The sequence below is a fragment of the Rattus rattus genome, chromosome 13 (assembly GCF_011064425.1).
Source record: "Rattus rattus isolate New Zealand chromosome 13, Rrattus_CSIRO_v1, whole genome shotgun sequence".
Taxonomy (NCBI): Eukaryota; Metazoa; Chordata; class Mammalia; order Rodentia; family Muridae; genus Rattus; species Rattus rattus.
In genome coordinates this window covers 43,596,546-43,607,988 of record NC_046166.1, presented here as the reverse complement: position 1 = coordinate 43,607,988, position 11,443 = coordinate 43,596,546, and the positions used below count along the sequence as shown (strand labels likewise).

General features: G+C 37.6%; 1 non-coding gene across 1 annotated transcript; it reads right to left on the bottom strand.

The window, feature by feature from the left end:
• Positions 1-11,000: 11,000 nt before the first annotated feature.
• On the bottom strand, positions 11,001-11,072 carry Trnad-guc. Its single transcript has one exon. It is a non-coding gene; the product is annotated as a tRNA-Asp (tRNA).
• Between the last annotated feature and the right edge of the window lie 371 nt (positions 11,073-11,443).

Below are 11,443 nucleotides of genomic sequence, written 5' to 3'. Positions count from 1 at the left end.
ACAAAAGATCATGTTGCACAACTTTTTTTTTGTACAACTACTTTCTTAATTCTTATAACCACTACATTCTAGCTTTCATTGTTTATGATAGCAAATCAGTAATCTTAACAAATTTGTAGAATATTTGATTGTTTTTTCTCAATTTGTCTTTAAGACTATCTTTTTACATTTGAATATTTCTGGGTATCTACTTCTTTAAAAATTATTAATTTATTTATTAACTACATATATACGAATATCAGCTCCCTCTCCTTCACACAGTACTCCCTCACACAGATACTTCCCCCATTCATCCTCTCCTTCTCCTGTGAGAAGGGGAAGCCTCTTCCTCCCTGGCACATTACCTCACTTCAGTACTCGTTGCATCCTCTCCCACTTAGGCCAGACAAGGTCGCCCAGCTGGGGCAACAAGATCCACAGGCAACCAACAGATTCAGGGACAACTCCCACTTTAGTTTTGGGGGAACCTGCATGAAGAGCAAGCTGCCTTTCTGCTACATATGTGCAGGGGTCCTAGGACCAGGCCATGCTCATTCTTTGGTTGATAGACCAGTGTCTGGGAATGCTGAGTGTCCAAGTTAGCTGACTCTGTTGGTCTTTATGTAGAGGACTTGTCCTCTTCTAGTCCCTTAGTTTCCTACAAGACTTCCTGAGCTTCATCTAAACTTTGTCTGTGGGTCTCTGTTTCTATTGGCTGCTGGATGGTTTTTCTCAGAAGAGAGTTATGTTGGCTCCTGTCTACAAGCATAACAAAGTATCATTAATAGTGTAGGGGTTAGTTATTCCTGCATGTGGGGTGGGTCTCTATTTTTGGCTAGTCATTGGTTAGACATTCCCCCCATCTCTGCTCTATTTTTGTCTCTGCACATCTTGTAGGTAGGACACATTTTGGGTCAAAAGTTTTGTGAGTGGGTTGATGTCTTTATCTGTCCTCTTGGAGTCCTGACTGGCTACAGAAAATAGACAGTTTAGGATCCATGTCCCCCATTGCTAAGAGTCTCAGCTATAGTAGCCCCCATAGCACACTAACAAATCCTAGAGATGCCACCCTGCTAATTTCTGTTCTCTCTCGCCTGAACTCACTACACCTAATGCTTGCCCCACTTCCCTCCCACTTTTCTCTCCCACCCAGTTTCCTCCCTTCATCCACCTTCCATGTCTATTTGATTTCCCCTTCTGAGAAATAACCAACCATTCTCCCTGGACTCTTTAAGTTATTTGGCTTCTTATGTTGCGTGGTTTGTATCAAGCCCTGAAATTTACGGATAATATCCACTTATAAATGAGTACATACCATGAATGTCCTTTTGAATCTGGGATAACTCACTTGGGATATTTTCCAGTTTCATCCGTTTGCCTACAAAATTCATGATGTCCTTGTTTTTAACAGCTGATTAGTATTCCATTATGCAAAGCAAAATAAGTCTTAGATTCTACCTTATATTCATCAGAATGGCTAAGGTGAAAAACTCAAGGTAAAGCACATGCTGGCAAGGTTGGAGAACAAAGAAAACACTCCTCCACTGTTGTTGTCACTGAATACTTGTACAACTATTTGCACAACCATTACCTCGAAGTCAATTGGGCAGTTTTTCAGGAAAATGAAAATATTTATACCTTAAGATCCAGCTATACCACTCATGATCATATACCTAAAAGATGCTACACAATCCCACAAAGAAACTTGCTCAACTGTGATCATTGCTGCATTATTTGTAATAGCCAGAAACAAGAAACAACCTAGAGGCCCCTCAACTGAAAAATGGGGAGAAAAAGTGGTTCATTTACACAATGGCAAATAACTACTTTTATTCTTGGAGCTTTTTGTGCACCTTAGATATGAGCATCTGTGATTTAATCAAGTTTGGGGGACATTTTAAAATATATTTCTTCAGTATTACCTCATTCCTTTTATGGAATGAAGTGCACACTTTCAATTTATGGTCAAATGTATGGGGAGATGGTTCAGTGGATATAGTGGATAATACTTGACACATGAGGACACAAACTTAGATCCAGGGACTCCATGAAAAGCCAGGTGTAGTAATACTTTTCTCTAATTACAATGTTTGTATAGTGATATAGGAGCCAGAGACAAAAGAAGTCCCAGAAGTTGGCAGGGCAGGAAACTTAATATCCTAACAGTAAATAATAAGGGATTCTTCTTCCTGTAAGTTAGAAAGTGAAGATGGATATCTGAGATTGTTCTATGAGCTCCATGTGTGTATTGTGGCACAAGGGTACTTGTATTCACACAGAGAAACATGAAAACATTCATAAATCCACACATACTCACTAGTAACTCAAATCTGTTCATTTTTTTCTACAAAATTCATCAGCTATATTTATTTGCTAGTCTCATATCTACTTGAATCTCATTTTCCTACTTCTTCACATACCTTATAAAATTTATTGAAAGCCAATATCCTTAGATTGTATGCTGTTAACTTTTGGATGTATATTATTTGTACTGGGACTTGTCATGATATTTTATTAATTGACATATTTGAGTGCATTTTTGTAATATTCTACATGTCTTTCGGAAAAATAGAAATTTTTGCCAATGGATTCAAACAATAATAAGATTTGGAATCCATGGGTCCATTAATGATATCATAATAGAATTGAATTTTAACACTAAGTTTTAAGTAATACTGGCCTTGATGTTACATTGGGCATTGAATACCTTCAGTATAAAAATTAATTTAAGAATGATTAACTTTAGTTAAACCAGATAGTCATTAGGTATAATGTACTCATACTAAGACCAATAGATAGATAGATTATGAATTAGATAGGCAAGTAGACATATTGGTTGGTAGAAGTTGATTTGAAGGGTAGCAAGAATTAATAAGAAAAATGCTATTTTTTAAAAAGTGGCCCTGATTCTCTATATTTCCATGTACTTGGATAAATTTGGTGTACAGCAACAGGGCATTCTACTGCTCTAACTCTGGATACATCTTGACTACTTTAGCCAGAGTACAAATAAGCAAAAGCAAAATGTAATGGTTTGAAATACTACTGTCTAGGCTTGCTTTCTCTTGCTTGTCTGTATTCATTGTTAAAATTCACAGGGATTGGCTACTGAGAGGTAGACAAATGGGGTTCAACAATGGTGTCACAATGCGCATTTGATAGTATTCAAAATCAAGAAACTAGACTGAATCTTACCTCAACAATGATCTGTAGAGTTTTAACCATGATCTGCCTATACAGTGAAGTACCAAAATAACAAATCCCAGCCTGTATCAAGTGCACAAATACACACATACACACAAAAACATACACACAAGCACACACACAAGTACACACACACACACACGCACATACACAGAAAGAATCAAAAACAAAAAGTAAACAAAACAACAAACAAGAAAACAAGCTAGAAATCATTTTAGTCTGGAACACAAATGAGGTTTTGTACCAGATTGTTACAAAGACAGTTTCATAACTGTCATGTTGGTATTTGTTTTCTATCATGTTCTCTTCAGCTTCAAACTCATTTTAACAGAGAAAAATGCATGGATGAATTTAAAGACATACAAACAGTTTAAAATAAAAACTTTGTAATTATAAGAACATAAGCCAGTATAAATTCTCACAAATTTCTAGGTCAGTAGACAGCATACACAGAATGTGAAAGACTGGTTTTTATTTGTTTAACGCCTCTATGCTATCTTCCTAAGTTCATTATGTTTAATTTTGTAAGTTTAGTCTCTGTATTGATATAGTCCTATCATTTCTGTTTTAAACTGAAATATGACCTCATTTCCATGCTACAGTTTCTCCTTTTATGTTGCTGGTTTTCTGTCCCTTTGGTCATCTCATATCTAGGTTCTTCTTTACAGAAGCTGATTATCACCCCCTTGTGTCTACAATATAAGATAAACCTGTACTACACTTTTACTCCCTTAGGTATCCTTCAATGGACATCATTATACATTCCTGTTCAATTCATTGATTTTGAAGATCTTATTAATATAAATCAGTAAAAATAATTTTGCCCTATTATGTGGAATTTTTGAGCTTGAATTTACTTAAAGTTTTTGTTCAACAAGTATATTTCATAACATGACAAAATTGATATAATTTCTTTACTAATTTTCCCACAAAACAATGTGATCTTGCTCTTTAAAAAAATCAAGGGCTAGAGAGATGGCTCAGTGGTTCAGAGCACTGTCTGTTCTTCCAGAGGTCCTGAGTCCAATTCCCAGCAACCATATGGTGGCTCACAACCATCTGTAATGGGATCTGGTGCCCTCTTCTGGCCTGTAGGCATACACATAGGTGGAACACTGTAGACATAATGAATAAATCTTTTTTAAAAAAATTTAAAAAAAATCAAGCCTTCCAGTGGAAATAATCAAACCCATGGCTACAATCACCCAGGTAGAAACAAAAAGAACTATACAAAGAATCAACAAAACCAAGAGCTGGTTCTTTGAGAAAATCAACAAAATAGAAAAACTCTTAGTCAGACTAACCAGAGGGTACAGAGAGAGTATCCAAATTAACAAAACCAGAAATGAAAAGGGAGACATAACAAAAGAATCTGAGGAAATTTAAAAAAATCACCAGATCCTACTACGAAAGCCTATATTCAACAAAACTTAAAAATCTGGAAGAAATGGACAATTTTCTAGACAAATACCAGGTACCAAAGTTAAATCAGGAAAAAATAAACCATCTAAACAACCCCATGACTACTAAAGAAACAGAAGCAGTTATTAAAAGTCTCCCAACAACAACAACAACAAAAGCACAGGACCAATTGGGTTTAGTGCAGAATTCTATCAGACCTTCAAAGAAGACCTAATATCAATACTCTTCAAACTATGTCACAAAATACAAACAGAAGAAATACTACACAATTTGTTCTGTGAATCCACAACTATGCTTATACCTAAACCACACAAAAACCCAACAAAGAAAGAGAACCAAGGAACTTCAAACCAATTTCCCTTATGAATGTTGATGCCAAAATACTCAATAAGATTCTAGCAAACTGAAGCCAAGAACACATCAAAATGATCATCCATCTTGATCAAGTAGGCTTCATTCCAGGGATGCAGGGATGGTTCAATATATGGAAATCCAACAGTGTAGTCTACTAGATAAACAAATTCAAAGGGAAAAAAAACACACGATCATCTCATTAGATGAAGAGAAAGCATTTGACAAAATTCAACATCCCTCCATGATAAAAGTCTTTGTAGATCAGGAATTCAAGGCCCAAACCTAAACATAGTAAAATCAACATATATCAAATGAGTAGCCAACATCAAACTAAATGGAGAGAAAGTTGAAGCAATAATATTTAAATCTGGGACCAGACAAAGCTGCCCACTCTCTCACTACCTAATCAATATAGACTTCAAGTCCTAGCCAGAGCAATTAGACAATAAAAGGAAGTCAAAGGGATACAAATTGGAAAAATACAATAGGGGTACAAAATTTGCAGATGATATGATAGGATATTTAAATGACCCCAAAATTCTGTCAGAGTACCCCTACAGCTGAAAAGCAACTTCAGCAAAGTGGTTTGATATAAAATTCATTGAAACAAATCAGTAACCTTCCTCAACTCAAAGGATAAACAGGCTGAGAAAGAAATTAGGGAAATGACACCCTTTACAATAGTCACAAATAATGTAAAATACCTCAGTGTGACTCTAACCAAGCAAGTGAAAAATCTGTATGATAAGAACTTCAAGTCTCTGAAGAAAAAAATTGAAGAAAACCTCAGAAGATGGAAAGATCTCCCATGATCATGGATTGGCAGGATTAATATAGTAAAAACAGATGCTGGCAAGGATGTGAGAAAGAGGAACACTCCTCCATTGTTGGTGGGATTGCAAGCTGCTACAACCATTCTGGAAATCAGTCTGGAGATTCCTCAGAAAACTGGATATAGTACTACCTGAGGACCCATCCCAAATGATGCTCCAATATATAACAAGGACACATGATCCACTATGTTCATAACAGCTTATTTATAATAGCCAAAAGCTGAAAATAACCCAGATGTCCTTCAATAGAGGAATGGATACAGAAAATGTGATACATCTATACAATGGAGTACTACTCAGCTATCAAAAACAATGACTTCATGAAATTCACTAGCAAAGGGATGAAACTAGAAAACATCAACCTGAATGAGGTAACCCAGTCACAAAAAAATACATATGGTATGCACTCACTGATAAGTGGATATTAGCCAAAAAGCTCAAAATACCCAAGATATAATTCAGACCACATGTCAAGAAGAAGGAAGATCAAAGTGTGGATGCCCCAGTCCTTAGAATCAGGAACAAAATACTCACAAAGACAAAATGTGGAGCAGGGACTGAAGGTCATCCAGAGACTGCCCCACCTGGGAATCAATTTCATATACAATTACCAAACCCAGACACTATTGCTGATGCCAAGAAGTGCATGCTGACAGGAGCCTAATATAGCTCTCTCCTGTGAGGTTCTGCCAGAACTAGGCAAATACAGAGCTGGATGCTTGCAGCCAACCACTGGACTAAGAACAGGGTCCCCAATGAAGGAGTTAGAGAAAGGACTGAAGAGGCTGATGGGGTTTACCACCCCATAAGAAAAATAGCCATATCAACCAACCAGATCATCCCCCCCAAGAGCTCCCAGGGACTAAACCACCAACCAAAGGGTACACATGGAGCAACCCATGGCTCCAGCTGCATATGTAGCAGAGGATGGCCTTGCCAGACATCAATGGGAGGAGAGTCTCTTTGTCTTGTGAATACTCAATGCCCCAGTGTAGGAGAATGCCAGGGCAGGGAGGTGGGAGGGAGTAGGTTGGTCGGGGGCACCCTCATGGAGGCAGGGGGTGGGGATAGGATAGGGGGATTTCTTGAGGGGAAATGGGGAATGGTTATACCGTTCTTCACATTGATACCATCAAACTTCTTTCTTTATACCCCTATCTGTGCTCCACTTGAATGAAAAGTCTAAATGTGGTAGTTGTTTGAGTTAAGATTGGCCAAATACTTAGTCACTAGGAAGTTAAACTATTGAGAAAGATGAAAAGGGTTAGGACTTGTGGCCTTGTTGGAGAAAATGTGTCACTAGGGTTAGGTTCAGAGAAGCCTACATGAGGCCCAGAATCAATCTCTTTCTCTGTCTCTGTCTCTGTCTCTGTCTCTGTCTCTGTCTGTCTGTCTCTGTCTCTGTCTCTGTGTCTCTGTGTTTGTCTGTGTCTCTCTGTCTCTTCTGTCTCTGTGTCTCTCTCTATCTCTCTGTCTACCCCCCCCTCTCTCTGTCTGTATCTCCTTTCTTTCTTTGCCTGTGAATCGCTCTCAGGTACTGTTGAAGAGCATATGTACAACTATGCTCCCTTCCATGACGGTAATGAGTTAAGCATCTGAAACTATAAGGAAGTGCCCAATTCAATATTTTCCATGATGAAAGTTTCTTTGGTCATGGTGTCTCTTCCCAGCAATAGAACCGTTACTAACAAAAATGTTCTTGTTATTTTCCTTTAAATTTATGTAATAACCTGATCTTCTTAAGCCAACTTTCCTTCCATCTTATTTTATTCTTAATAGGAAGTGATCTTATCATTCCTTACTTTTATTATGATAGGGACCCCTATCATCCCTTAAGCTCACTATGACTTTCCCATTGAGATGGGACTTGATTTCACCTGTATCAAATTAATTTTCCAGAAGTTATTAAATGTTCTTTCTACATGCTCTTCTCTACCCTTATTCTCTGTTGTCATGGATAAAAGACTATTTTTTTGTATTTTGAATGCTCTATTATTCTCTCTTTAAGATAAACAAAGCAAAAACAAAAACATTACAGTGGAATACTTGAAAAGTTACTGTTTAGTGCTGTTTCTTTCTTTTATTTTTACAAGTCTTAAGAAGGCAAGCTTTGTCCAAAAGTCCAATTACAGTTATATAGTAGGAGGGTTCATATCGATATTGATACCTTTATTTTTTTCAATTTCATATTAGTTATCCTGGGCAAAAGTTTATGAGATTTATTGATTTTGGTTTTAAAGAGCCAGATGTCAGGCTGTTCATTTTCTGTGTTTTCTTTACATTTCAGGATTTTTTTCCTCTAATTTCATGTGATTTATTCTTTTGGTTTTGTTTTTATTTGTTTGGGTTTTTGGGGGGGAAGATTGGTTGACTGGTTGGTTTTGGGTTTGGTTTTGCTTTGTAATTTTTCTTTGTGATCTGCTCTAATTTTGATTATTTTCATCTTGCTCTTAACTACTAGTTTTCTCCCCTACCTCCCGTGATTTGCTAATATGGAAGAATAGCTTGCCACTATTTTTTTCTTTCTTAATGTATGCATCTAACATTTTGTATTTCCCACAAAACACAACTTTTGCTACATTCTTCTTTTCAACTGAAAATAGATTCTTTTCTTATAAAATATATTCTGATTATAGTATCCCCTCCTTGACACCCCTCAGTTTCTCCCCATCTTCGCTCCTCTGTCTACTTCCTTTCTGTATCTTGATAGAAAAGAAGGGGCTTTTAAGAGAAAGCAACCAAACATAACAAAATAAAATAATAAGATAAAGGAAAAACTATTATATCAAAGTTCAACATGGCAAACTAACAGAGGCGAAAGAGTCCCAGGAACAGCCAAAAGGGCCAGAGACCCACTTATCCTAAGTGTCAAGAGTCATGATATAGCTAATAGCTGTAACATATGTGCACAGAACCTGGTGCAGACTCATGAAGGACTGTGCTTCATTCTCTGTGAGCTCATGTGTGCCTTGCTTCATTGCTTCAGAGAGCCTTATTCTCCTTGTGAGCTCAATACCCCCTGGGTCTTCCAATCATTTCACCTTCTCTTTCATAAGATTCCCTGAGCTCTGATGGAAGGGATTTGATGGAGGCCTCCAAGTCTGTCTCTCCATAGTGTCTAAATGTGGCTCTCTGCATCTGTTTCCATCTGCTACCTGAGGAAGACTCTCTGATGATGACTGGATAAGGCACTGATTCTTAGGAATAAATTTATTGATTTTTTTCTTTAGAGCAGTAGTGGTTAGTTTTACCCTTGATCTCTGAGCTATCAGTCACTGGTTCCTGGTTACCCAAGCAGTGTAGGGTTCCCTCTCATGGAGTCATCTTAGATCAAGTCAGACAGGATGGACTTTCAGTCAAAGGTTTTGTGGCTGGGTTGGTGTCCACATTTCTCTTTAAGTCTCTTGCAGAGTTACCTTCTTGCACCGAAGATACTAGAATATAGGGGTGTGGGCTCCATGTAGGCACCAGCTAAACTCTCCATCTTAACTGTGTGGTGTGAGCATTGTCCTCAGCAATCGGATCCTTCTGTCAGCTTGTTGAGAGTGACCTTTGTCTTTGCAACAGCTTGGTTGTTTCGTGATTTCCATAGACCCTTGTCTTGGCCAACAACTCAATTGAATACAACTGAGTTCTGCCACTGGAAGCTTTGCCTGGCTACACGAGATGGCCAGTTGATGTTCCATATCCCCCATTAGTAGGAGTCTTCATTAGTATCACTCTCATAGTTTCCAAAAATGTTCTACCATGCTAGGTTTCAACATCAAACCCAAATGTTCCCCTTCCCAGTTCCAGACAGCTTTCCCCACACTCTCTGCTTTCCCCATATATCACTCCTAATATCACTACACATATCTGTTCCCACCCATTCCCAGTCTACCCATAAAATTTATTCTATTTCCAGCACCCAGGGAGATCACTGCATTCCTGATAGACTCTGGGTTTACAGATTGTAACTTGGATATTATTTCATTACTGGCTATTATGAATACATACCATAAGTATCTTCTTGGGTCTGAGTTACTTTCCTCAGGATGACTTTTTCTGGTTCCATCATTTGCCTGCAAATTTCATGATGCTATTTTTTAAAGAAAACATCTAGAGTTTGTTTTGTAAATGTACCACATTGTCTTTATCCATTATTCTATTGAAGGACATTTATGTTGTTTCACTTTCTGGCTACTATGAGTGATACCTCAGTAAATGGGCTTGAGCAAGTTTTCTTGCAATAGGATGGGGCATCCTTTATAGTCCATGCTCGAGTGGTATAGCTCAAACTTAGGTAGATTGATTCCTAACTTTCAGAGGAACAGACATATTGATTTCCATAATGGCCACATAACTTTTCACTCCTACCAACAATGGGGAGTGCATCCTCGTTTCATATCCACAGTAGCATGAGCTGTCACTTGTTATTGATTTTAGCCATTCTGACAGGTGTTAGATAGAATCTCACAGTCATTTTCCTTTGTATTTTCTTTTTTTTTTTTCTTTTTTTTTTTTTTTTCGGAGCTGGGGACCGAACCCAGGGCCTTTTGCTTTCTAGTCAAGTGCTCTACCTCTGAGCTAAATCCCCAACCCCTCCTTTGTATTTTCTTGATTGTTAAGCTATTTAACTTTTTTGCAGTGACTCTCAGCCATTTGGGATTCCACTGTTGAATATTGTTTAGATATGTACTCCATTTTTAGTTGAATTATTTGTTGTTCTTTTATATCTAGCTTCTTGAGTTTTATATATTTTATGTATTAGTCCACTCTTGGAAGTGGACTGAATAAAAACCTTATACCATTCTGTAGACTACTACTATGTCCAATTGTTGGTGTCCTTTGTCTTACTGATTTTTTGTTTTATGAGGTTATTATGTTTATTAATTATTAGCCTGTGCTATAGGTATTCCATTAAGAAAGATGTCTCCTGTGCTAAAGCATTCAACTCTATTCTCTTACTTTCTCTTCTATGAAGTTTATTTTGTCTAGTTTTATGTTGATATCCTTGATCCATTTGGAGTTGAGTTTTATACATGGTGATAAATACAGATCTATTTGTATTCCTCTATATGCAGATATCCAGTTTGACCAGCACCTGAAGATGTCTTTCCTTCTTCCAGTGTTTATTTCTGACTTTTTGTCAAAGACCAGGTATTCATTTTTGGTTGTGAGCCTAGCCTTTAACGGCTGAGCCATCTCTCCAGCCCAAGGACATCATGTCTCCCCGTCAGGGAATCGAACCCCGGTCTCCCGCATGACAGGCGGGGATACTCACCATTATACTAACGAGGACGACCAGGTATTCATATATGTGTGGTTTTATGTCTGTGTCTTTGGTTTGATTCCATTGATCGACATGTCTGCTTCTATGCCAATACCATACTGTTTTTTTTTAAACTATAGCTCTGTAGTACAACTTGAAAACGTGTATGATGATACCGTCAACATTTCATGGTTTAGGATTGTTTTAGCTATCGTGTTTTTTTTTTTTCTTTTTCCACATCATGTTAAGAATTGCTCATTTAAGATCTGTAAAGGATTATGTTGAAATTTTGATAGGAGTTACATTGAGATGAGGAGGGCAACAGGGATGGTAATCAGGTGTAGACTGGAGAGAGCTGAGAGTGAGAATGGAAATCTGTGCTAGGGGGACATCTCTGGTG